This window comes from Haemaphysalis longicornis, unplaced genomic scaffold, assembly GCF_048455015.1.
Source record: "Haemaphysalis longicornis isolate Haplotype H1 unplaced genomic scaffold, Haemaphysalis longicornis Haplotype H1 scaffold_7, whole genome shotgun sequence".
Lineage (NCBI taxonomy): Eukaryota > Metazoa > Arthropoda > Arachnida > Ixodida > Ixodidae > Haemaphysalis > Haemaphysalis longicornis.
The window spans coordinates 18903115-18929039 of NW_027526422.1; the positions used below are offsets into that span (position 1 = coordinate 18903115).

Sequence of the window (25925 nt, forward strand, 5' to 3'; positions counted from 1 at the left end):
AAGTGGAGAAAAAATGCCCGCCAGGTGGGATCCGAACCCATGACCTCCAGAATACCGGTCTGGTGCGATACCCACTACGCTACCGGCGGGGCGATTTTCCCCTCCACTCTCTGGGGTATTTATGTTTTTAGGTATTTTTGTTTCCTGTGCTTGGGGGTGGTAGCCAGCGCCACTCGGACTACTCGGAATAAAGGGGACCTTCTTTTTAGCCCCCGGGCCGTGACTCCAGTGTCTACGACAACGAGCCCCTCATTTCCTATTCTGACTCGCTACACACACACACACACACACACACACACACACACACACACACACACACACACACACACACACACAAACACACATATATATATATATATATTGTGAGCGTTTATTGGTGTCTTGACTCATGAAGAAGACTCCTGGAATGAATTAATTGTTATTCGCTAGTGGGACCGATCTCTCACCTGTACATACCCATTATCGTCATCATTTGTGGACTATCATCATCGTCTGGGCTCATTCGGCCGAGTCACCGAATTCCCTGCGGGCTGAGTAAAGAGACCTGCCTTGGGATTACCGTTTCCTTGTTCCATTCTGCTTCCCTCTTACAAGTGGTGGAGGTTGCGTTCGACCCCGACCTCTACCTCAACCGGCCGCACCCCTAGAGCTTCGTTCAGGACGTCGTGTGCTACCCCCAACCCGCCCAACGGAGCGAGAAGGAGCGCAGAATACCGCCGCTTCTGCCCCAGCATGGATGGTGACCTGCCGCCAACGCGAACCTCCTTTCTTCGCTGGCCTCCGCGGTGATGGCGTCGAGGAGTGGCTGGAGCAGTACAACCGCGTCAGCCAATTTAATGGGTGGAACGATACTTTTAAGCTGCAGACCGTCAGGTTCGACTTGACTAAGGTGGCCGAGACGTGGTACTTCAACAACCAAGGTGGCATATCTGACTGGGCCGACTTCACTGAGCAGTTGCGTCGGATTTTCGGCACGCCGTCTGCTCGCTCCGATGGAGCGAAGCGTGCACTTGAAGACCGCTGGCAGCGCTCTGACGAGACGTACGTATCGTACATTGAGGACGTCCTTGCCCTTTGCCGTCGGGTCAGCCCTGACATGTCGGAGGCTGACAAGGTTCGCCATATCCTCGAGGGCATCACAGAGTCCGCATTCAATGCACTTGCGCTGCAAAATCCATCCACCGTGAATGACATACGGACCACATGCCAGCGTCTTGATGAACTTAAATCAATGCGCCTCCAGCCAGCTCATGGACAAGCTCGTCTTCCTGCCGAACCGGACTTGCGTGTTTTAATACGCAGCATAATTCGTGAGGAACTTCAGCTACAAGCTTCGCCCTGTGGTCATGGAGACCGATGCTCCCAGCCTGCGACTAACTTGCGGGAGATTATCAAGGAGGAATTGGCGTCGATAACGGGAAATCCACGCAATGGGCCCCCAGTTGTTTTCGACGTGCCGTCTTACGCGGAAGCAGCTTCCCGAACGCCTGTCTCGAACATGAAAATTTCTGTGCGTCCGTCCGTGCTCGGTAGAGTCGCAGCCGTCTCCTCGCCGCTTCCGGCTCAGACTGGCTACACAAACTGGCGGACGCGTTTGGATGTTCGGCCTCATGACCGCCCAGTGTGCTTCTACTGCGGTATTCGAGGCCATGTCTCTCGCTTCTGTCGACGACGCCAGCGAGATGAGCAGCGAGGCTACGCTCCGTACGAACGCGACGTTCGCTACAACTACGGTCCTAGGGAACTTGCATATCCACCTCGACAGCGCTCACCGTCTCCTCATGATTCGGGCGACCCTTCCCGCGGTTACCGTGGTCAGACGAGACGCCGTTCGCCTACGCCTCCGCGCCGTTTTGTGTCACCTCTCCGCCCCGTTCTACGTGACCCTGGCAGCCAATCGGAAAACTAGATGCTGCAGTTTATGGGGGGGAAACTGCATCGGTCGAACTAATCACAACTCCTCCAGAGCGCCCATCAAATATTTTGCCAGTAATAGTGAAAGGTATATCTGTGCAAGCTTTAGTGGACAACGGGGCCAGTCTTTCTGTGATGCATTTGGATTTGTGTACACGCTTACGTAAAGTGCGAACCCCATACTCTGGCCCGGCACTAAACAGCGCGAATGGACATCGTATAAAGCCTGTTGGAACTTGTACAGCACGCGTTTTCATCGGGGATGATCGACACCATATTGAATTTGCGGTTCTGCCAGAGTGTGCTCACGAACTAATTTTCGGTTGGGATTTTCTTTCGTCAGCTTCCGCCATTATCTCCTGTTCTCAACCAGCTATTCACATTACGAACACCGAACCTTCTTCTGCTCCAAGTCCCCGACATCAGTTCTTGACTTTGCATGCCGACCACGTTCTGGCACCCGGTAGTGAAGAGGTCCTGGTGGTTTTTTCAAGCAGCATTTCTGACGGGGATGTGGTGGCCTCACCATCAACCCGGTTGCTTCCTCGAGGAATTGCCATGTCGGCGTGCCTTCTCCGCTTTTCACGGGGACTTGCAGCTCTGGCCGTCATCAACACCACGGGTGAGCCCATTCTATTACCAAAGGGCATGACCATCGCTTCAGTGGTCGATATAGCGCCCGAATCTGTCGTCTCTAGTTCCTTAACGCCTTCAGGCATGTGCGGTCTCACTACTTCGGATGGTTTGTCAGCTCTTACCGCTACCATTAGCCCAGACCTGACAACCACACAGACAGAAAAGTTACTTCAGGTACTGAAGAAGCACATTGCATCTTTTGATGTGAATTCCTCCACGCTAAAACGAACGTCCGTGGCCGCACACCGGATTGAGATAGATGGCTCGGCGGTTGTACGCCGTCGCCCCTACCGTGTGTCTTCGCATGAGCGGAAGATTATAGAAGACCACGTCGCTGACATGCTCAAGCGTGATGTTATACGTCCATCATCGAGCCCGTCGTCATCGCCAGTCGTATTAGTAGAGAAAAAGGACGGCTCAGTTCGCTTTTGTGTCGATTACCGTGCCCTCAATAAGATCACTCGGAAAGACGTATATCCGATGCCACGCATCGATGACGCTCTCGACCGTCTTCAAGGAGCGGAGTTCTTCTCCAGCCTTGATTTACGATCCGGTTATTGGCAAATCCCGATGCACGAAGATGACAAAGAAAAGACGGCCTTCGCCACTCCCGATGGGCTTTACGAGTTCAATGTTATGCCCTTCGGGCTATGTAATGCGCCCGTGACATTTGAACGCATGATTGATACCGTGCTCGGCGACCTCAAATGGAAAACTTGCCTCTGCTACCTCGACGACATTGTTGTTTTTTCAACCACGTTTGAGCAACATCTCCAACGTCTCGACGAGGTACTCGCGTGTCTCAAATGCCGGACTAATATTAATACAAAAAAGTGCACATTCGCCAGCAAATCGATAAAGGTGTTAGGGCATATTGTGAGCAAAGCCGGAATACAGCCAGACCCTGCGAACATTTCTGCAGTTCTAAATTTTCCGCGCCCGCTACAGCAGAAAGACCTTCGCAGCTTTCTCGGACTATCATCGTACTTCCGCCGCTTCATACGAAATTTTGCAACAGTTGCTTCTCCTCTCAATAACCTCTTGCGTTCTGGCACAGCTTTTGTTTGGAGTGAAGATTGCGAACACCTGCCCTTCAGGAGAGGAATCAACCAACCTCTTGGGCGGGTGAGGAGCATCGCTAGGCGGATGTGACGTCACGTTTGCTCGCAGCGTTCCCGCGCGGTATGTTTACATTTTTCCGAGTGCTGCCTACACGGCGTACGTGCCGTAGCGATTCAAGTAGTCGCGTTCGACAACGCAAGAATTCATAAACTGGCGATGGTTGTCGCCCTGTCAGTCGTCGTTCAACAGCTCCAGCATCTTCTGGCACAACAGCTTTGCAGTTATCTGTTACCATCGGCCAGTTACCATCGGCCGACCAGGTGAGTGTTTTTTGGCGGGTTTGCAAACAGTTCGCATATCTCCTACTGCAAAGCGTGCTGTCTGTTTGCGGCAGTTATATTAGCGACGTTTACGAAATTGTTAACGGCGCGTTCTCACCGTCTTGCATTATTGTTGCTGTTTATGCTGCTCTGTTCGCGTCTGTCGGCGATCGCAAGCTGTTGGCGGTTTGTTGCACGGCGCGGAAACCCGTCTCGCCCGTGGCGCTTCTTTGTCTCTTCTTCAATGTGGCGTCATTAACATCGCTTGTTATCCTATACGATTTTTCTAAGCAACGTGCCTTGTGCTAACCTCTGTTAATGTTGTAACGAAAATGAACTTGCTGTGCGATCTATACGTGAAGTTAGAGCGTGACAGAACGCTGTTGGCAAGGTTTTCGTGTGCGCGTGTGGTTCGTGAGGGCGTTGTAACACGCTGCTTTAGCCTCTTGCACCTCTTTCCTGCATCTAGTACTCTTGCTTGCCAGGAGTGCCTGCCAAGGGATGGTTACTTCGTTATGTGTTTTCATATTTAATAGTGAACCACTCAGCGTTCTATAACTGATGCAAATGCAGGCGGAACGACCCCGATAACTACGCAGGGCAGGGGCAGTGCTTGTGTGGTCTTCTCTGTCGTTTGCCCTTCTTTTCAGTCGTCGTAGATTATTTACTGTTGCGTGAACGTTGTTTGATTCTTCACGTTTCATTTTTCTCTTGCAGCATCTCCTGACTGCAGTCACGGTGCCCCTAGCCTGCGTGCAGCACTCATCCTGCCATTCTAGTGGGAACTGTTGTTCGCAGGCCACTTGTCACGACCTAACGGGTTCCCGCCCTTGCCTGGCTTATAATTGATGGTATACTTCAGATACACTGCTGCGTTCTCTCTCTGCATACATTTAAAGCGAGTGTTTACACTAACACAGCAGTGGATAGCCATGAAGACAGCAGCGTGTGTACTGGTAATGCCAGTGAAAACAAAACCAAACGATCTACAGATCTATGCCAGCTTGACCATTACAAATCTTTCAGCGAGTGTCAAAGCAATGGACAGCTGGGGATATCTCGTGCACTAAATTGTGTTCTTCTTTCTGTTTGTTTTCTATTTGCTGGTATAAATTTACGAATTGATAGTATGAGTAAAGTAGACAGAGAACAAAGTGATTGCGTTGCTCTTAGAAATGCCTTACACGAAATAAAACTGCTTCCTGCGAGTTCGCACTGCTCAGTGCGGGGAAAAAAGGTTCCGTATAACAAATAATTTGGTGCACCCAAACCCATCTGTGATGAACATATGTCATGCATGGATTATTTAAGGGCATGTTATTAGCTTTGGAAAAACAAGAAAGTGACCTCTTTCTTGTGCAGAAAACTAGTTTAGTTGTGATTTTGGCTCTTATCTGTCCAGTGTCAACAGGAATAGTAGCCTTGATGCGCGACTTTGCGGACACTTTCCTGTCACCTTCCTTCAATGTCAACACAGTGGTGGTGAAGACTCCTGGGCAGTCGAAATCGCATGATGACAGGCAGTTATATTCTACCACGAGAAGCACCCTCCATAAGCCGTGAGGCCTTGCTCTGTTTTCAGTTGGGGCTCCTTTTGTTGCCAAGTGCCTTGGTCTTTTGGGGTAAAGCTCCCAAAACAAGGTGGTCTTGTCCCTGTTGGAATTGTCATGTTGATCATACCTTTCACCCACAGCTTTCCAGTTCATTTCACTTTTCTAACCCAATTCTAATGTTATTAGTGTAGGGAAATCTGGTGTCCAGCAGCTTGCGTTTCAAAGGGAATAGATGTAGCAACTACATCAAGCACTAGCTGATTCTGATGCTTAGTGGACTTTGCTGTGAGCCGTCCAAAGCACCACAAGGGGAAGCAGTGCTGGTCTTATGTAGTTTAGTACTTTGGAGCTGCAAAATTACAATGCACCTTTTATTACAATGCACCTTTTTTACCTCAATTTTTTTATGCTGCAGTGGAAATCATGCGAATGCATGTTTGTAAATGTCCATTCCACCAACAAATTCACGGCATGCCTTGACAGTAGGTGCAGTTTTATGCATCTAGATAATCACCTGTACCCATTTATCACAGGCCTGCAATTTGCACATGGTCGGATTTAAGCACCCTAAATGTGGCAAGTGTAACCGACCGTAACACACAATCTTGAAAACTGTACCTTATCAACGCGAAAGCAATAAGTGGCCCATTGACTAAGAAGCCACTATCCGCTGTCTGTACTAGCACAACAGCTCCTAAATCGGCCGGCAGTGCAAAGAGAGCTAAGAGTGGATTGAGTTCAAAACTTTGGGAAGAGTTCAAACCACATGGGAATCAAACCCAGGACATCCCTAGTACAAGTCCAGCACCACATCCTTGACACCACTATAGCTCAGTGGGTCTAGCTGACTAAAGGTGGACCCAGGGAGCGCATTATGCCCTTAAACTGAAAAAAGTCCACAGGTACAAGCAACCCGACATACAATGAGTTTTAAATTTCTTGGCAATTCATTCCGTGGATATGGCGTGATTTTTTTTCCACCAGAATAACTGCCGGAGTGGCGATTCTTGGCATTGCGAGTAAAAAAGTGGACCCTGATTTACAAGGCTACCTGCTTCTACGATATCGAAAAGTAGCTTTCGTTAGCCGGCGCCTCGGAAATCACATAGCTCAGTTTGAAGAGAACAAACTGCAAGCAGGCGGAGATCAATCACTATTTCTACAATACATTAGGTACAAACAGCTTCGTGAATATCGGCCCAGTATTTTTCACCTTGCTGCACATCGAGAATCGAATTTAAGAAGTGGTCTGAAACTATAAGCCAGCTTTCACATCTAAATGATGTACTAAAACACAAAAAAGTTTCCTATATGTGGCACTGTTTTCTACTTTCACCAGAGGCATGTGCTGCTGAAAACACTTTACTTTCAAGTGAACTATATCTAACGCTCTACCACTAGTAAATACTTCCCTTGAGAATTGAACAAAAAATCTAGTTTATTGTTTAGGAGAAAAGCAGTTTCATTAGCTTTCGCACTCCACGAGGAGGACGGCCGATATTTGTGCGGATGTATTTGTTACTATGAGAAAGGCTGATTTTGGTTCACTTAGCGAGTGAGGCAAAAGACGCCAAAATGTTTATACCTGCGTGTACAGCAACTCTAGTTAGGTCGTGAAACTTTTGGAAAGGTCTAAAAGGTGGCGTTGGGGCAGCCCAAATATGGCCGATATTGGACGGGGAAGTGCAAATGGTCAAGAATTTATAATATCTCTTTCTGTGGTAGGTGCAAAAGAAGTGACAAATGTAGGGCAACTGCTCGTTTTGCGCTTTGTTTTCCCTTGAGTAAAAATATTATTTTCAAGTAAAAATAGTTTGTAGGCTTCTAACCTCTTTCATTGCATTGAAAAAAAAAGGCGGATATTGCTACCTATGCGGTTAGTTTTAAACATGTGATGATGACGGCAGTACAGCGTGCTGGTGTAGCAGAGAAATCCCGGCCGAACGCATCCCTGCAGCCGGTGCAGCGCCATGCAAGTCGCCAGAGAAGCGCGAGCTTCACGGACAGGTTCCCCAACCTCCGTCACAAGGCCGCTCGGAACTGGGTTCGGCGACTCTCCGCCAGGTGCATACGTCGTCTGCTCGGGGGTGCTTTGAACGAAGGTACCTGGCGTGCACTGTAATACCAGAGCTAAGGATTTCGCCATGGTGACTTCAAGAGCATAGACTACTTATCTGGATTAAATTTGGACAAACAAAAATTTGAGTGCAGTTGGCCTTTAAGCTACAGCACATAGCCGTAACATCCCCACTCAGGTGAATTGGCCAGTCACGATGATAGCTGCTGTCAGAAGCTTATGGCTATTTCACCAATTTCTGTTTGTCTTAAAACAATGCTGCTTAAATTACACACTCGCCAACTGCACCTCATCGAGTATATTTTACGCTCCTAGCATTCTGCAGTAGCCTTGTTAAGTGTTAAAGAACTACGTATTTGATCACATGTGAAGACTGCGATTTCTGTTAAAGCATTTTGTGCTTTCAACCTGAATTGGTTGACGCTCGTCAATTCAACACTGGCTGCAAACTGATTGTGGTGTAATAAACATAAAACCTGGATAGAGTAAAAATACTGAAGAGTAAATTATGCTAGGCTTATACATTGCACAGCGTAGCTGTAAGCATCAAAATTCAACTTTTTAGGTTTCACGAGGAAAAGCTCAGCATAACTTGGGCCAGCTATGAAGGTTAACTGCAGTGGAGGGCTATAGGTTAAGTCAGGCCACCTATAAATCTTTGACATGCTTCGAAATCTTGGCACACAGCATTTTTTTTTCTGTTCTACCTAAACCAATGCTTTGGACTTTGGCCAAATGTTTTGTACGGGTTAAACTGCACAATGCAATTCCAAATAAGAATTGAACAAACGTACTGTTGTGTCCATTTGAGAATCCAGTGCTTGCCCAATATCGAAAATTGCCTCCAGCAATCGATTCAAGAAATGTACTTGTATGTCCAAGAGACAAGCTCAAATAAAAAGTTACCCTACTTCAACTGCATTCCTTGCATATTTATTTATTTGAAAATATTTAGCACGAAAACAACAGAATGGTACAAACAGGCAGTGCTGTCACTTTTCGTGCTCTCTCTCTCGTGCTGTGTTGTTTTTCCACCGTTTATTAATTTTAAAAATATGCCACATTTGCCATTTTAGTTGTTTTATTTGTTTTGATGTTATGCTGTGTTGCCAACGAAACTTTGTAAATGTCTTCCCAAGAAAAAATATGAATACCTAGCATTTGTAAGTGTATGCTTCTTGATGGATAGCAACTCTCACTATATGAAAGTGAAGCCAAGAAAACACCAAAGTCATCACAAACACTGAAGAATGTTTATTGACATGGCATCACATCACTTGCTGGACAAGCAACAAGGCACCATAATGCTGCTCACACAAGAGTGCGAAGCATGCTCCGCGGCTAAAACCACTTGATAAAAATACAAGCAGGCGCTTATCTGCCCCAAGGTGACCCTGAATGAAAATGTGACATGCGCAACACTGGAAATCAACAAAAGTTATTGGGTCAGGCATAAGTGAAAAGTGCGGGCAAAAGTCGAGGGCACTTTCATGTGTTGGATGACGAGACTGCTGGCACAAGACGGGAAGGATCGAAGGGTGGTAACTCAGTATTGTATGGTTACAAATACGTGCAGATTGCTACTCACTGGACCAAAAGTGCTTGAAGACCCTGATTTTAAAGCAAAACTTTCTATGACTCACCAGTGGAATATGCCATGCCAAAAAGGCATTGCAGAAAAGCCAACTTTTTCTGACAATGATAATGATCGTGGGTAAAGAAGTGCTGAAAGAAAAAAACGCTTCCTGCAGTCAGAAACAAATCAGGACCCTCGCGGTGTGAAACCAACATCTATTCCGTGACACCATTGCAACATGGTCAAAGTAGTTTGAATCTGGATAGCGGTGCATCGAGATGCAAAATTAGACAAAAATGGTGCACCTCACATTCTAATGACGACGACAGTTGAACACGAAGCTTTCGTCAAGCAAAATCAAGCGGCGAAGTTTCAAAGCCACTGCGATCAAAAGTCCAAACAGCATGCAAGTAAAAGTGATAGCTCAAACAGGCAACGTCCAAGCTCAGATGACAATCAAGCAAGGAATCCCTTACGAGAAAACTGAGTTAAACTGAAAGGCAGGTTCTCCTAGACACCCTTCCCACTAACTTATAACCAAATTCCTTAAATGATCTCTTGCGTCCCTCGTACCCACCTAATTTAGCGGAGGCAGTGTGGGACACACTCCTGCATTTCATATACCGACCCACTATTTTTCCCTTGCTATTTCCCACCCATACCCGTCGTGAACTTTAACTAATCGCTACTTCTAAGGGGGTCTGATGCACTAGCAAGAGGCCCCCGGGTGTTTTTTTTTACATTTCAATAAACGTTAATAAAAAAAAGCCATTATTGTCGTAAGACAAAAGCGTGCACGTTTTTTTTCCTTGCAATTACAGCAACTAATGAACACATGACAGAACAAGTAACAGAGAGCAATGATGAAAGTGACAACCACAGATTTGCACATAACTGTGGAGAGGAACTCTCTGGATAGAAGACTGAGCAATAGAAGAGCACAGCAGCTGCGGCTGAACCTTCCCACGCAGCTGAACAGAGACGAAGAATACGGCAAATGGACAAAATTAAGGGTTGGGAGTCTTAGTAGCCACTGTACTTTCTTATCAACCAGGCGTATGGCTGGATGGTATAGATGAACAGCAACGTGGGAGCTAGAGGACTGCTTGCTGGCGACACTACTACCACCCAGTAGTCTGTACTCCACAGTACACAGTAGGAGGAAACAAACTGGAAGTGGGACTGCGAATTGCCATGATGTTACAAATGAAAAAAGTGCTGCATGGCTGTCACAAGTCAAGGTCAATCACCCTTAAGGGGAGGTGCCAAAACCCCTTAGAGAGGGGATGAAGACTTAGAGAGAGGATGAAGACATGACATTTGAATCTAGTGGCTAAAAATGAACCATTCATGTAGCACCCCACCGCAAAAGGGGATTGATCTTCACTCATTTCCTGAAATAAAGTTTAAAAGCAATTCATCCAGGGCAGTTGCCACCAGCACCCTAGAGTAGTATGGTGGAAACACACCCCAATCTTTGCTTTTGGGGTCTTTTACCGGGCTGTCTACCAAAAAACTCAAATTCTTTTTTTCTAAGGGGGCACCCTGGTCTTAAACAAAAAAAAACAACATGGTTTTTATAGTTAGGACGATAAAAATTGGGTGATGCATGTGGTTTTTCATTGAAATTGTAGATATGAAGTTTGTTTCTGTGTAAAACAACTATATTCAACTTTATTTGGCTTTTATGTTTGATTTTTTGACAGCCTTTGTAAAAAAACTGCTTGAGGGATGCAGCTGAACAAGGTACCGGTGAACTGTGCACAAATCAAGGACTGACTGCCATAAGACTAACATTATCATTATATATGGTCTGTAGCAGAAGTGACAGCTGTTTGAAGTTTGGGCCTGGACGGCAACACCAGTTTTCCTGGTTCCCATTTTCTAGGCCCAAACTTCACATGGCTGTAACTTCTGCTACAGACCAGATAGAATGATAATGCTAGTATTATTGCACTCCTTGACTTGTGCACAGTTAACTGGTACTTTATTCAGCAGCGCCCCTCCAGCAGTTTTTTATAAAGGCTGTCTTAACATCAAACATACAAATCCAAATAAATGTGAATAGAGTCGTATTACACAGAAACAAATTTCATATCTACAGTTTCAATGAAAAACCACATGCATCCCCCGATTCTTATCATCATAACTGTAAAAATAAAGTTTTTGATCAAAAACTGATGTTCCTTTTTAACTCTAAGCTTTCTGGCCAGCTCCGGCCTCAAAGGTCAGCTGCGCCTGATCAAAAGGACTGTCAACGCGGCTTCAGCTCAAGGCATCCTGGAATGAGGACACCTCTCTGAAGCATTTTGCGCATTTAATTAAAGTTTATTCTCTCTCTCTCTCTTGCGACTTGAGCCAAAGTCCAAAATCTAAACTGCTTCGACCGTATCAGAAGGGTGCAGTCTGACAGACAATGGTTTCATAATGCAAGGGACACTGGTTCCATTATGACCATGGAAAGCGTTTTTTCTTGAGGTGCTTGATGTGCTTTTGCTTATCCTCATCGCTTTGTGAAACTCACTGTGTAAAGTTAGCTTTCCTGCAGTGCATTATGTAGCCACATTGAATGTAATCAGTGAGGTCCTGAAAGCTTCACTTTAACAACAGGAGTTACGTGCTTGTCAAGACCCTCGTCTCACAGCAAACTTCTCTTCACCAGCAGGCACAGGCTAGAGCCCAGTCAGCAGGTGCTGCAAAGACATGATGAGAGTATTTAAGCACGAACCTCAAGATGGAAAGGAGGTGGAGCAAAGAGCAAGAAAAATGCATCAGGAGGAGACTGCAAGCTCTGGGATGAGCAAGCTAGGTGGGGTGCTGTCAGGACACTGATGTCTTAACCCAAGCCTGGGAACAAGCGGAGCAATAGCGCAGTTGTTCCAGCCTCCTCTGGAACAGCGATTCAGCTTCTCATGACTACCATCTTAGCGACCATGACTGCTCTAAAAAATTTGACACAATAGCAGAGAACCTTTCAGAAATACTGGACTGCAACCCAATAGATGGTATTCACTGAAAATTTCAGAGGGAGATTTCTTCACCCGACAACACTGGAAACCACCACGTCTGTGCCTGCGCATTGTGCCCACACCTCGCAGAAAAAAGAAAACCTCGGTGCATATCGTCTGCACCACTTCAACCTGATTGTCGGCCTTAGTATTAAGAGAAGACCTATTAATTGCACTCAAATTACGTGGTGGTGCTCTCCTTGCCCTCAAGAACTTTGCATCACTGTAGAGTGAAACTGCGGCTATGAACGAAAGCGACACGGCATGCCAGAGGCAACGCTGCAGTCGCCTGCGACTACCGATGTTGACACAAGTGCCATTTAATGAACAGTTGAAAACAAAAACCAAATATTGCTTTCGAAGAAATGCTTTATGCACACGCCGGTTTATATTTATATTCTATATTTATATTAAATGAAGCCAGTGCACGTGATGCCATCTCCCGAGTTGTGCCATGCTTGCACCGCTCACCCCCTTGCTGGTAGCCATGTGCTCGTACCGTGGTCAACCTCAAGTCTTCACCCCTTTCCTTTGAAATCCTTTGTGTACACGCACAACTCACCACATGCTATCGAAAAAGAAGAAATAAAAACGTGCATCACTAGAAAGCATAGCTGCTACCCCAGCAACAAGTGGAGGGGGCACCCTTTTGTTTGTTTTGCCCGAGACGACTGCCTAGAATGGCGGATTACCAGCCCGCGCATGTGCAGATTGGTAATAGAAAAAGGTCCATTACTGCAATCTCATGGAGTCCGACGTATCACAGACGCTGCGGCACATACATGGCGGCGCACACACAGGGTCGCCCACTTGTGGGCCACACCAGTGAATACAACCTATGAAGTGCTATACCCACCACCGATATAGCATTATCTAGGTGCAGTCAGAAACACTTTTTTATATGTTTACACGTACTTTCAAGCGTTCGGAGGGTCAACATGGCTGCTTGTCACTGCTTCTGACCGACCATCCATGGGTCGATCCCACCAATCTGGCTGCCACAAATCACGGTAATAACGCGGAAGTCTTCAATTGTGGGCCGGACTGACACACACGATTCGCGCCAGGGCTGTCAAGCTGGTGTGGCAACTTTCTGATCGCGGCGTTAACACGCCACAGTGGTTCGAACACTTTCCCAGTATGAAGGTAGCTATTTCTGTCGTCGTTGGTTTGTCGCATAATGCATGCTTTATTGATGTTTAAGTTCAAGACCTGGCAAGCTTCTCTAGCTCGCCCAGAATTTCTCGATACGCAACTCTGAGCTGACGTGTGAGCACGTCTGTTTGTCGTGTGGTTCCTTGTTAATGAGCCAGACCATGCAACTGAACGGTGCGAATGCAGATTTGATGCTTTCAGCACGTTTCACTTTTTTCTTCGATCAACAAGAGAGAAACTGTCAGTAATGCTCGTAGAAAGACGGGGCGAGTCAGAAATGCTGCTTGGACACTTCCTAGTACCATATAAATAGTGTACTTAATCTTCCCGAGAGCCAAAGCATCATTTTAGGTTGTAGTGAAACAGACCAGAAAACACCCCTGCCCTTTTTCTTGTCCGTTCTCTTTGAAGCACTCCTTTGTTTATGTAATGAAAACCAATTTGTGCAGCGGCACACTTCATTAGTTATTTGTGTATATGGCTAATTTTTCACATTTTAACATTTATATGTTCTCATTGTAGTATGATACTAATCTTGATCAGTGCATTTTTGAAGCAGAGGTGTTTTCTTCAGGTGGCAGTTCCTTTTCTCTACAAAAAAGTGCTTGCTGTAAACAGCATCAAACAACAAAAAAGGAAATCTGTTTTAAGTAAGGAGGAAAAAGGTTTCACGTCAATTTATAAGGCTGAGACAAAGATTATGGCACTCACTACACGTTTTGCGGTTCCCGTAGGGCTAACAAGCGATTTGCAAAAAACTGGACAACACTTCCCATGGTGCGGAAACCGAAGATGTACTCCTGCAATTAAAACACGGAATTATCGCTGCCCCTTCAAAGGTAGATAATTGAACCATTTTGGCACTTGATCTTTAGAAAGCTTTGATCGCGTATCACACCAGGCTATTTTGTGTAACGTTGCCACTTTCACTCCGGGTCGTTGCACATACAACTATATCCGTAACTTCCTTTCGGACCACACGGCTGTTATTCAGCTCGGTGACCTACAATCCGACACTATCCATTTCCCAACCATTGGCACGCCTCAAGGCGCAGTATTATCCCCACTCCTATTTAACATTGCCCTAATCCACCTTCCCAGTAAGCTCGCCGCGATCCTTCGCTTACTCCACAGCATATACGCCGATAATATTACGCTGTGGACCACCAGAGGCAGCGACTTTCAAATCGAGGAGGTTCTCTAACAGGGAGCTGACTTAGTTACCGCCGCCGCGCAAGTTGGGCTTGGATGCTCACCTGAAAAATCTGAGCTTTTAATCCTCCCTGCCAAATCAACCGGCAACCCAGCCCAGACACCCACCATTGAGGTCCGGATTGATGGTAGAGATGTTCCCCAATTGGTAGTCCTGAAAATACTTGGGCTCTGCATACAGCGCAATTGTGCAAACATTAAGTACCTAGCACAGCTGACTTCTCAGGTGAATCAGACGATCGCCCTCATCCGCAGGATTGCTGCCCGCTACAAGGGGTTCAAAGAAACGGAGCGTATCCGGCTGATACAGGCATTTGGGCTCAGCCTTCTCACTTACTCTCTCCCGTATCTCTTGCCCTCGCGTACCGAACTCTCTAAAGTCAACTGCCTCATTCGAAAGACCTAAAAAACGGCGCTACAAATCCCTCAGAGCACTACCACTGCCAGACTCGAGAAACTCGGCATTTACAATACTGCGGAGGAACTCATTGAAGCCCACCTTATCGGTCAGCTAAATAGGCTCTCATCCACCCCCACCGGTCACACTCTCCTTGTTACTCTTAACCTTAAAGCCCCTATCCTCTGCGATGACAGGCTCCCGGTACCAGCCGACATTCATGGCTCCCTCACTATTTACCCTTTACCGCGCAATATCACCCTGTTTTCAACAAGCAGCGTAGGGAACTACGAGCACAAGCACTTACAGAGAAATACCCCGTCCACCCCACTACAGTTTACGTGGACGCAGCTTGCTATCGATGGCAGGATGCATACGCTGTCGCAGTAGTAATCAACTATCCCAACACTCCTCCTCTTAAATCCCAAACAGACCGCACCAACTGACCCGCTGAGGCGGAAGAGGCGGCAATAGGTGACCGGTAAAAAGCGCAAATGCTCATGGGTGCATTGTCTGCTCCCGCGGAGTTCTGTTACTTCCGGTTCGAGAGCTCTCCTGGCCTCCCATACGCCGACGGCTTTCACGCGCGCTTGTGCTTGTTGTTTATTTGTTTCCACTGAAAAAAAAAAACCGCTCATGCTTTGCACATTCAAGGTGTAACAACAATGAATTCTACTAGGGGCTTCTCTGAAAGGTTAGCACTCTGTGATAAATAAACAACACGCACACACGCACGTGAAAGCCGCCGGCGTACGGGAGACCAGGCGAGATCTCGAACCGGAAGTGGCTGGAGCAGACAACGTACCCATGAGCCTTTGCGCTTTTTATCGGTCACCTATTGCGCTAGCCCTTACACATAGGCCGCCCCCTATCACTATCGTCTCGGATTCGAAAACGGCCATTCGAAATTACGCCAGAGGCATGATCTCGCCCCTGGCGCTCGGAATTCTCCTCAAAAATCCTCCTACCATACAAATAAAGCTGATCTGGACTCCGGCCCACATGGGTGTTGGGGGAAATGAGGCAGCACATAGGGCCGCTCGAGAGCTCACCGTCCGAGCAGGCCCTAGCCTCGAACCCTTTCACGGAGCCCTATCAGCTCGGGACAGTCTCTTGACCTTCCAAGACATTACGGCACATTACCGCCTCTCACGCCGCCAGCTCCCCCCCGCACACCCGGATTTATCCAACAGGGAAGAACGGCTATGGCGACTGGTGCAAACCCATACCCTCCCATGTCGCTACCACCTGCACCATATTTATCCTTCCGTCTACCCCTCCACCAACTGCACGGCCTGTGGAGCAGTGGAAACACTGGACCATCTTCTTTGGAACTGTCCCCACAACCCCTATCCTCTCTTAGCAGACGGTGGGCACTGGGCTGAGGCACTGGGCAGCTCCGACCTGTCTACCCAACGGGTGGTCACGGCGAGGGCTGCTGCGGACACCGGTACGCCGGTCACCACGTCCCCTAAGGGGCCTTTAAAGGCTCAATAAAATGTTTGTCCTCCCCCTCCCATGGTGCGGTCACATGCGGTTCTGCACAGATGGCATCTGGCCCCATTTTGTCTGACTGGCAATGAAAACTGCCTGCTTCAAAATAACAAAGACATTTTTAAGCCACATTTATATTCAGGCAAAAAGTGTTGTGCAGCCATTGCATGTAATGTTGCCTAGTATGAAAAATTGTGCTCAATAGGTTTCTGAGGAAAGCTGGTTTCGAGAATTGCATTGTGCCATAGGACAAAACAAAATTAACTATAAATGAAAAACAACACAACAAAAGTCCTGAGTTTTGCCATGCATATTTTTGTGCTCCTTTTCCATCATGTTTACAACCAACATAGCCATACTGTTAATTACATTGCACCTTTGGTCTCATAGGTCACCCAGAAAGGAAATCAACTGAAGTCGAGGAAGTAGTGTAAGGAAAATTCACTTTATATTGTAAAACAACAACAGTATTAATGTATTCTTGAAAGCGTAAGAAACAACAGCCTCGCCTGGACCTTTTTCAAATGTAAAATAGTTTCTTGTCTTCTTTTTATTTTATGGTGAAGGAATGGGGCTGCTTCTTTTCCTGCAACTTGTTAAGTTGGCCATTTTTTTATGTGATCAGGTATTTAAGCATTCAGGAGTAGACGTGTCCTGATCAGGTATATCTTGAGTCCAACTGAGTAAAGCGTATTCTGATTTTTATCATGCTAAGGGTCATATTCCGAATGCTCCCCATGAGCACAAACGAGTTGCAGTGAATGAATGAAGATAGCACGGAATTCTTTTATCAACACGTAAATGCCTAAGACTAGTTCACATACTTGAACAAATCACAAGCACACCATAAACTTAATGCGGTTGCCCAGCAGTTGGGCAACACGCCACTATTTAAACTAAATGCATATGTTACTCGATAGTTTCCCTCCAGCTTAGAGACTGCCTTTTCCATGTATTTTCTAGTTCATAAATATACCATAGAATGCTTGGCTGCAGCAGCTCTCATAAATTACAAAATGACAAGAATAAGATGGGCATTGCTTCTACAGATGATCCCTTTGTATCATTCCTGACATGAAATAGCCAAGTGAATCTTTTGACCTTGGTAACAAATTGTTTCAAAGCACAGTGCAAACCGTGATGAACAAACAGCATTGCGTCAGGTGCATAGCCTGCGACACTCTCCAGCTGAAAAAAATATCTAATGTCTTTCTGCTTCATTTTCCCGTGTCTACATATGCAAAGTGCCTTTATTAACAATAAAAGCAGGGCGGTAGGAGGGGTGTAAAACGTTTAAAGAGCGCACTGCAAAATAATGTGACACGGTTTTTTTAAACATTATGTATGAGCTGCCTCACGTGAGAGACATTTCTTACAACATTCTTAGCCCTGTATGGCTTTCTCACACAGCTTAGATGTCGTGCGAAAAAGGCAACTTAGTCTAACAGCTCAAGGCGAGGTAGGTGCACCTTCTCCCGTTTGCACTCAAGAGTTTACATGAAAAGGCATTAAGTAATTGCATCATAATCGAGTAAACTGAGGTCACTTCCCACTATGAGGCACAGGGCAGTGTGGTAGAACTCTCACTCAAGGATCTTTAGCGTAAACCAAGACATCGTGTACAGAAGGTTAATTTTTTTGGCTTTATAAATTCAATGCAGCCCCGGCAGCCAAGAATCGAACCCAAGACATTGTACATCCCTGCAGCCATAGGAAACAATGTGAGATCTGAGCAATCTGGCACCTGAGAAATCTCATTAAGACGAATAAAGCTACCGTGCAATATTACTTAGTGTTTACAAAAACCAAGGATAGACAGCATAGGGGCACTAGATACATCCTTGCTTACACAAAACTCAAGAGTAAAATTTAAAAATATATATATATGACGCGGGCATCCGAGGCACGGTATATCTATGGTGTTGACTAACACCATGTACTGTGCCCTGGCCGACCACATAATTTATGTTCCTGCCTCTACTGGAAGCTGGAAAGCACTGTAAACGGCCCTGTGGTCAGCCATAACCCATTACACGCCCAAGACTACAGTGCAAACTGTTGTGACGGAAACCACGTACGGTGCTGTTTGCACGAAGGTCACGCCAGCCCACCTCATAGATTGTGCTATATCGGTAGTGCATATAACAATTTCTGGTGGGACTTCACTAGGTGGTACATATAGCATCATCCATAAATTTTCAACAGTAAAAAAATGAAGGTAGTAATTAAGCAGTGCATGAGCTATCCCTACCTCTTCATTGTTTCACTAGTTACTGAAAGACTTGTATTTGAAAATGTCAGGCTGGAATGGATGCATAGACCAGGTTGGTTTTTTGACATTGGCATAAATAACTAAACTTGATTTTTAGTACACACGCTGCTGTCTTCATGGCTATCAACTACCGTGTTACTGTAAACCCTCGCTTGAAATGTACACGGAGTGAGAACGCACTGGTGGATCTAAAGTATACCATCAAATAGAAGCCAGGAAAAGTCGGGAACCCGTTTGGTTGTGACAAGTGGCCTGCACTAGAATGGCAGGATGAGTGCTGCAGGCAGGCTAGGGGCACCGTGACTGCAGTCAGGAGATGCTGCAAGAGAAATAAATGGAACATGAGGAATGAAGCACCGTTGAGGCAGAAATAAATAAACAATCTAGGATGACTAAAAAAAGGGCAAACGAAAGCGAAGACCACACAAGCAGTGCTCTTGCCCGCCCTGCGTTATCCAGGTCGTTCCCGCTGAATTTCCATCGGTTATTGAACGCCGATTGGCCCCACTATTAAAGATGAAAACACATAACGACGTAAGCATCCCTTGGCAGGCACTCCGGGCAGCAAAAGTGCTGGATGCAGCAACGAGTGCAACAGGCTAAAGTAGCGTGTTACAACGCCCTCACGAACAACACGCACACACGAAAACCTTGCCAACAGGGACCTGTCACGCTCCTAACTTCACCAACAGATCGTACTGCAAGTTCATTTTTGTTACAATATTAAGATCGGTTAGCACAAGGCACGTTGTCTAGAAAAAGCGTCGAGGAAAACAAGTGATGTTAATGACGCCACATTAAAGAGACAAGGAAACGTCATGGGCGAGACGGGTTTGCAATGCGAGCGAGTTCCCGCGCCGTGCAACAAACCGTCAACAGCTCGCGATCGCCGACAGACGCGAACAGAGAATGCAAGACGGTGAGAACGCGCCGTTAAGAATTTCGTAAACGACGCTAATATAACTGCCGCGAGCAGAAAGCAAGCTTCGCAGTAGGAGATATGCGAACTGATTGCAAACCCGCCAAAAAACACTCACCTGGTCGGCCGATGGTGGACAGTTGAACGCCCACAGATAACTGCAAAGCTGTAGTGCCAGAAGACGCTGGAGCTGTTGAACGACGACTGACAGGGCGACAACCATCGCCAGTTTATGAATTCTTGCGTTGTGAACGCGACTACTTGAATCGCTACGGCACGTACGCCGTGTAGGCAGCACTCGGAAAAATGTAAACATACCGCGCGGGAACGCTGCGAGCAAACGTGACGTCACATCCGCCTAGCAATGCTCCTCACCCGCCCAAAAGGTCGGTTAATTCCTCTCCTGAAGGGCAGGTATTGCGAACGGGCTTTTCAAGCTCTGAAAAACGCACTCACGTCGAGCCCTGTGCTTTGCCACTTCGATGACGCTGCACCAACGGTTCTACACACGGACGCCAGTGGTCAAGGCATCGGTGCAGTCTTGTTGCAACTCGATTCGTGCAAGAGGGAGCGAGTGGTCGCCTATGCTAGCCGCACGCTGACGTCGGCAGAACAAAACTATACAATCACGGAGCAAGAATGCCTTGCTGTTGTGTGGGCCATCCAAAAGTTCCGCCCTTACTTGTACGGTCGACATTTCGATGTCGTCACTGACCATCACGCATTGTGTTGGTTGTCGACTTTGAAGAACCTCTCCGGCCGCCTCGGCCGTTGGGTTCTCCGTCTACAGCAGTATCATTTTACCATCACGTACAAGTCCGGCAAAAAACATTTAGATGCAGATGCCCTCTCACGCTGTCCCTTATCGCAATCGGCTGCCTGCTTCTTGCCGGCAAGCAAGCCTGCTTTATCCATGGCGCCCATTGCTCACTCCACGGTTGATGACATTAGTCTCCCGGCCGTACAGCGCGACGATACTTTTTGTCGCAGGATAATCGACCGGATAGACGGCTCCGCGCGACCTCCCAACAGCCGGTTACGTCGCCAACTCCAGAAGTTTCGGCTTGAAAACGGGGTTCTGCACCGTTACAGTCACCACCCTACAGGGGCCAGGTGGGTCCCTGTCCTACCTCGGGAGCTACGCGCAGCTGTGTTAGAGGCATTTCACGATGATCCGACAGCGGACATCTCGGGTTTGACAAAACCTACGACCGCATTCGTTGTCGCTTCTTTTGGTCTGGGATGTCGACTAGCGTGGCGAAGAACATTTCTTCATGCACCAAATGCCAGCACCGAAAACGCACTACGACTCCGCCAGCCGGCTTGCTACAACCGGCACCTTGTCCTTCGGCGCCCTTCGAAGCTGTGGGCATTGACCTGTACGGCCCGCTTCCCAGCACACCAAACGGCTATCGCTGGATAGTGACTGCTGTCGACCATCTAACCAGGTACGCCGAGTCGGCCGCTCTACGATCTGGCTGCGCCCAAGAAATCGCTGAATTTCTGCTGCAGAATATCATCTTGCGCCACGGTGCACCCCGCGTCCTTTTAAGCGACCGCGGCAAGGCCTTCTTGTCCCGAATTGTGGCGGAAGTGCTTCAAGCGACAAATACGATTCATAAAACAACCAGCAACTATCATCCTCAGACGAACGGCCTCACTGAACGCTTTCACCGGACTCTCTCCGACATGCTCTCTATGTATATCAAACCAGACCACACCAACTGGGACCAAATTCTTCCGTTTGTAACCTTTGCCTACAACACAGCAATTCAGCGCACCACTAGCTACTCACCATTTTCCTGGTTTTTGGCCGTTCCCCTTCCTTCTTTATTGATACCGCTTTCTTATCCGCACCGGTCTCTCCCGTTACCCCGTTTTCTGACCAGTTCATCTCCAGGATTAACCACTGTCGACACCTAGCCCGCATCCACACTGAAGCAATTGCGCAGCAGGAACGAAAAGCCCATTACGATGCCGGGCACCGCAACATCAATTTTCATCCCGGTGAAGAAGTGCTTTTGTGGACCCCGACACGTTCGCCCAGCCTGTGCGAGAAGTTTCTGCACCGCTATATTGGCCCATACACTGTCATTGCGCAAACTTCACCTGTAAACTATAGCCCTTTACGGCCCAGCCCACACAAACGTGTGGGTCAACAAATTCGTTTACACAGTGGCGCATGTTTCGGTTTCGGTTTCACAGCCCTGGGTAGCCGCTGCGAACGCTTCCGAGACTTCATTGGTTTCGGTAGTTCACTCATTTTGCCACCAGGGGGCGAGAAATCGCACATTGAAAACGGCGCCCCAGCAGGCGCGATCACGATAGCCGCCTTCAAGATTAAAACTGATATTTCTTCTTGCTATTCTCGTATTTTCTGAATAACAAGCTTAAGACACAACTTGCAGGACTTCGAAAAACACGATCGGGTAAAAAATACACCCGTTCCCTTCGTGTGCGTTCCGTCATTACGCTTTAAAAATGCACCCGCACATATGTGTAGGCTGGGCTTTCGTCGTTACGAAAATTTTGCTGGGCGGTATAGGCTGGCGGGCTCGTGTACTGCAGCGCTAGAGATAAATAATTTTTTCTTGCTTTCTTGGTGCCTCATTTATTCGCGGTTTTGTGCTGGCTCATTGGTAATCTTTTCTTGCGCCTTAACCTTGAACTAGTTCAGTAATTACTTGTGATAATAATATTTATAATTATTAATTATATTAATTAAAACTTCAGTATTATTTATTTTCACAAAATCCTATTTATAATATAGGTACTACTGCTGAAAACAATATAAAACTTCTACGTAATACATAAAAATGGAGTTTTTCTGCGCCTGATGCCGTTTTTAAGGTATTCTTACTATGCGCAGATCATACGAATAGAAGCCCAGCCCACACAGATGTGTGGGTTTGTTTTCTGTGTGAAATACCCTGAGCTTTCCATTTTCACTTGTCGAAGCATCATTAGGAAGGGGTAAATGCACAAAACCTAATTACTTGTTGCCATTTTTTCTAAAAAAATTTCGTTGGGCAGGAAAGGGATAGAGTGTCTCCTGCAGTTGCCTCCAATGACCGTCGCCGACGTGGAAGTGAAGTCGTTCATGTTTCTCGTGTGAAGCGTAAATTTTACCCAGCGCGCGCCTTAGCTACAAGCGTCCAGGCGAAAGTTACCAGTAACTACTGCGAAAGTTACCAGCAACTCCCCAATTTTAAGTTGCCGGTAAACGTCCGTCAAGGAGGCGGATGGAGCTGGCCGCAGTCTGTCCAGCTGCTGGGCTTCTCGAGCTGCCTCTTTCCTACCGGGTCCGCTTCCTGTCTTATGTTGTGTTTAACGTTGTCGAAGCAGTGATTCCGGAGAGCTGATGAATTTCAACTGTACCGACCGGCTCGGCTTCGCCCTGATCGGCTTCCCTTCCCACGCGGTAACTCCTTCCAGAAGTAATCATTAGTGGCGGCGTGGCCAGCAGCGTAGGGACTCTTGTGCCTAACAACCGGCGCAGCCCGCATCCATTCAAGCTGATTTCAGGAACGCCACCGGCGCGCATTTCAAGTAGATCACGAGCCCCTCCGGCAGTTCGGCAGCGGAGAAATTTCGCCCCGGTCTTCTGGCAGAGAATGCGTTGCGGATCCCATTTATTTGACTTTTGCGATAGCACGCGTAAGTGCCTTTATCCCGGGACATCCTGCCTGTTCTGAAGGGATGATACGCGGTGTGAGCACTGCCCTGACTCCTCCGGGGGTGCTGGCACAATTTTGGAAAGCTGACGTCTCTATCGGTGCGGTCTCGTCGTGAACGCTACCAAGGTTCCCGTTTTACAGTGCGCCCTTTTTGTGGGTCCATCATCTCTGCCTGAAATTAAATTGGAGTCGCTACTCTGCCTGTACGAACCCTTCAAAGCTCGGGAGTTGCAGTGTCGCAGAGGGAGGCCGGTGGTTCGATCTCGGTCAGGGAGACCTGTAAAGCAGCGTCCCAATGCTGCACTCGTGACCGGGATCCAAAGCGCAAAGACGAGGCGACATGTTGCCTTTGCAGCGAACCTCACCCGGCAGACTCAGCAGCCGAGGTTTTTCGTTCCCAGGAGGCGAGCAAAGCTGAAATTATAGAAAAGCGCCGGTGCCCGCAACCAGAACGTGACCTTGGCAGTGCAGGTGTAGCTTCCAGACAGACCCCCTTCACTGAATCGTCTTTATCGAGCACAATGAACGTGTCTGCGGTGAAAGCAGTAGGAAAAACTGGTTGATTCCTCTGTCACGGGAATCGGTAAACTACGAAAGCGAAATGTGCAGCGAAATCTGCACCTGAGCATGATTTGCGGGTAGGCGGCTGTCTTGTGCTGTCGGCTGTCGTTGTGGTTGGCGAGCGACGTCCTTCTGGCGGGTCGCATCGGCAAAGCTGTACTGGTGTCATTTCCGTGACGGATTTGACGCCAGTGAAATCTTGGTGTATCCCAGCATAGAACAATTTCGTCTTAAAATATAAAACCGGAAAATAAACAACCCAAAGCATAGCGTACTCTTTAGTATTAAAGGTTTTTTCCCCGCAAGAAGAGCCTGCGTGCAAGAATGCGCCCTTTACAGGCCGCTTGCTTTTGTACTGACGTCACTTCCGTGACGGATATGACGTAAATGAAATCTTCTTGAATCCCGGAATAAAACATTTTCGTGATAAAAGTGGATCCGCTGGTTCTCGCTATGTCTCCGTGTCTGCCCCGGGTGCAGTTTTTGACAGCTAAAATGACTGAGCTCCTTCGGGACTTACCGCTTCTCCCTTTTCAGAGAGTAGCCCTTCTGCGCCCATTTCTTGCTCACGGGAGCGCAGGGTAAAACAAGAGTAAACTGGCAGTACAGGGTAGATTTAATGAAAGTGGTAACTAAGAGATGCGCTATCGGAAAAGCGGTTGAAGTTACAGCAGAAGCATGAGGAGGAAAGCGGTGCAAGAGAATACCGTTGTTCGTGCACTCATTACGGCACGTCCTATTGCGGAACCAACCGCTGTACGCTTGACCAAGGCCGTAGCTCGACCATTCAAACAATCGGTGGTATCATCATCATCATCAATTTGTGAGCGCCGTAGAGCCAGTTGGCCCTGGCGGTACAGCGGCTGGTCTGTTCATTAGCGATTTTGAGAAGCGGTCACCTAAAAACTCATCCCTATTTTCATTGTGGTTTCCTTTGGTTAGACGTCGATCTGAAACTTTATATCGCCACAGTACAAAGAAATGTCACCGCAATAAAAAGATTTCAGCAGCTGCGCGCAAACTTAGTATTGCAGAGAAACGTAATAATCGCGTAATTTTCCGCCGCGCTCATAGGTCAATTCCAATCAACTGCCATTTAAAATTTCTGCTACATCTTCATCGCGTCGTAGCCATGTTATCACGCCTTCGTGCGACGGTTCCTTCTCGGCCACAGGGCCATTGGACTCAGAGGTAGGCCATCTCGCTTCTCTATCTACTACTCCCCCATTGAGTGGCTCTCACTTTTCATTCACTGGGGACAATTCTTCAGACATGGTACTTGATTTACCCCGCCCCAACTCAACAACCAGAGGGCTGACTCTCTTCTTTCGAAATGCAGAAACAGGATAAGTAGGTGCTTTAAATGGTTTACTGGTCCCTGACCAATGTCAAAATATACAAATGACGTTTCGGGAGCACTACGGCTTCCTTGTTGACCAGTAAACCATTTGAAGCATGTTTCCTGACCAGACGGTATGTCGTCAAGCCCTCGACTATAGGATAAGTAGGTGCTCACGCTTCGAGCCAGAGAGGGTGAGACTCAGAGTTCAGTCTCGCGACTACTTGCCTCACTGCTGAGTGCCCCGCAAAGGATTTTCTGCGGTGTTGCGCAGTTCTGTGGATTAAGTTTTTTTTTTCAAACCAGTAGAATGAGTTGTTAGCGTGCGTTTGTCTGTGCTTATTTCTCTGTGTCTTCGTTAGTTCAGCGCAAGCTTAATGATGACTTTTTGCAGCAAGCAGTCAAATGCCAGGACTCTGCTACAGCCTATAGGCGGATGACATTAATCTCTGAAAAGACCGAGGCAGTGACACCCATGCAGAGAAAAAAATTCAGATAGACACCCCGGTAGGGATATAGTAAGCCGCCAGAGCAGGGCCCCCCTGCTCGTTCCCCAAATAGGAGTTACGTCACCAACCAGTCGGCCGGACAATTTACACATACAAAAACACCGAGTTCTCGCGCATCCGGCCACTTCGGCTGTTTATTCAGAAGGGCCGAAAAAAAACCCGAGAATTCTTAAATCGGTTGGACAAACAACGCAACGCAAACAATACGTAGAATCATAAACGTGGCAAAAACTTGAGAGAAAAT

At 47.3% G+C, this 25925-nt stretch overlaps 1 long non-coding RNA gene across 2 annotated transcripts; it reads right to left on the reverse strand.

Annotated features, from left to right (window-relative positions):
- Positions 1 to 10619: 10619 nt before the first annotated feature.
- On the reverse strand, positions 10620 to 20013 carry LOC144144654 (uncharacterized). Of its 2 annotated transcripts, none has more exons than XR_013317299.1 (3): positions 19714 to 20013; positions 18876 to 18995; positions 10620 to 12714 (listed from the first exon to the last, which is right to left on the reverse strand). It is a non-coding gene; the product is annotated as an uncharacterized LOC144144654 (long non-coding RNA). The 2 variants fall into 2 exon arrangements; XR_013317297.1 differs by having other exon boundaries at positions 10620 to 11831; positions 19714 to 19994.
- Between the last annotated feature and the right edge of the window lie 5912 nt (positions 20014 to 25925).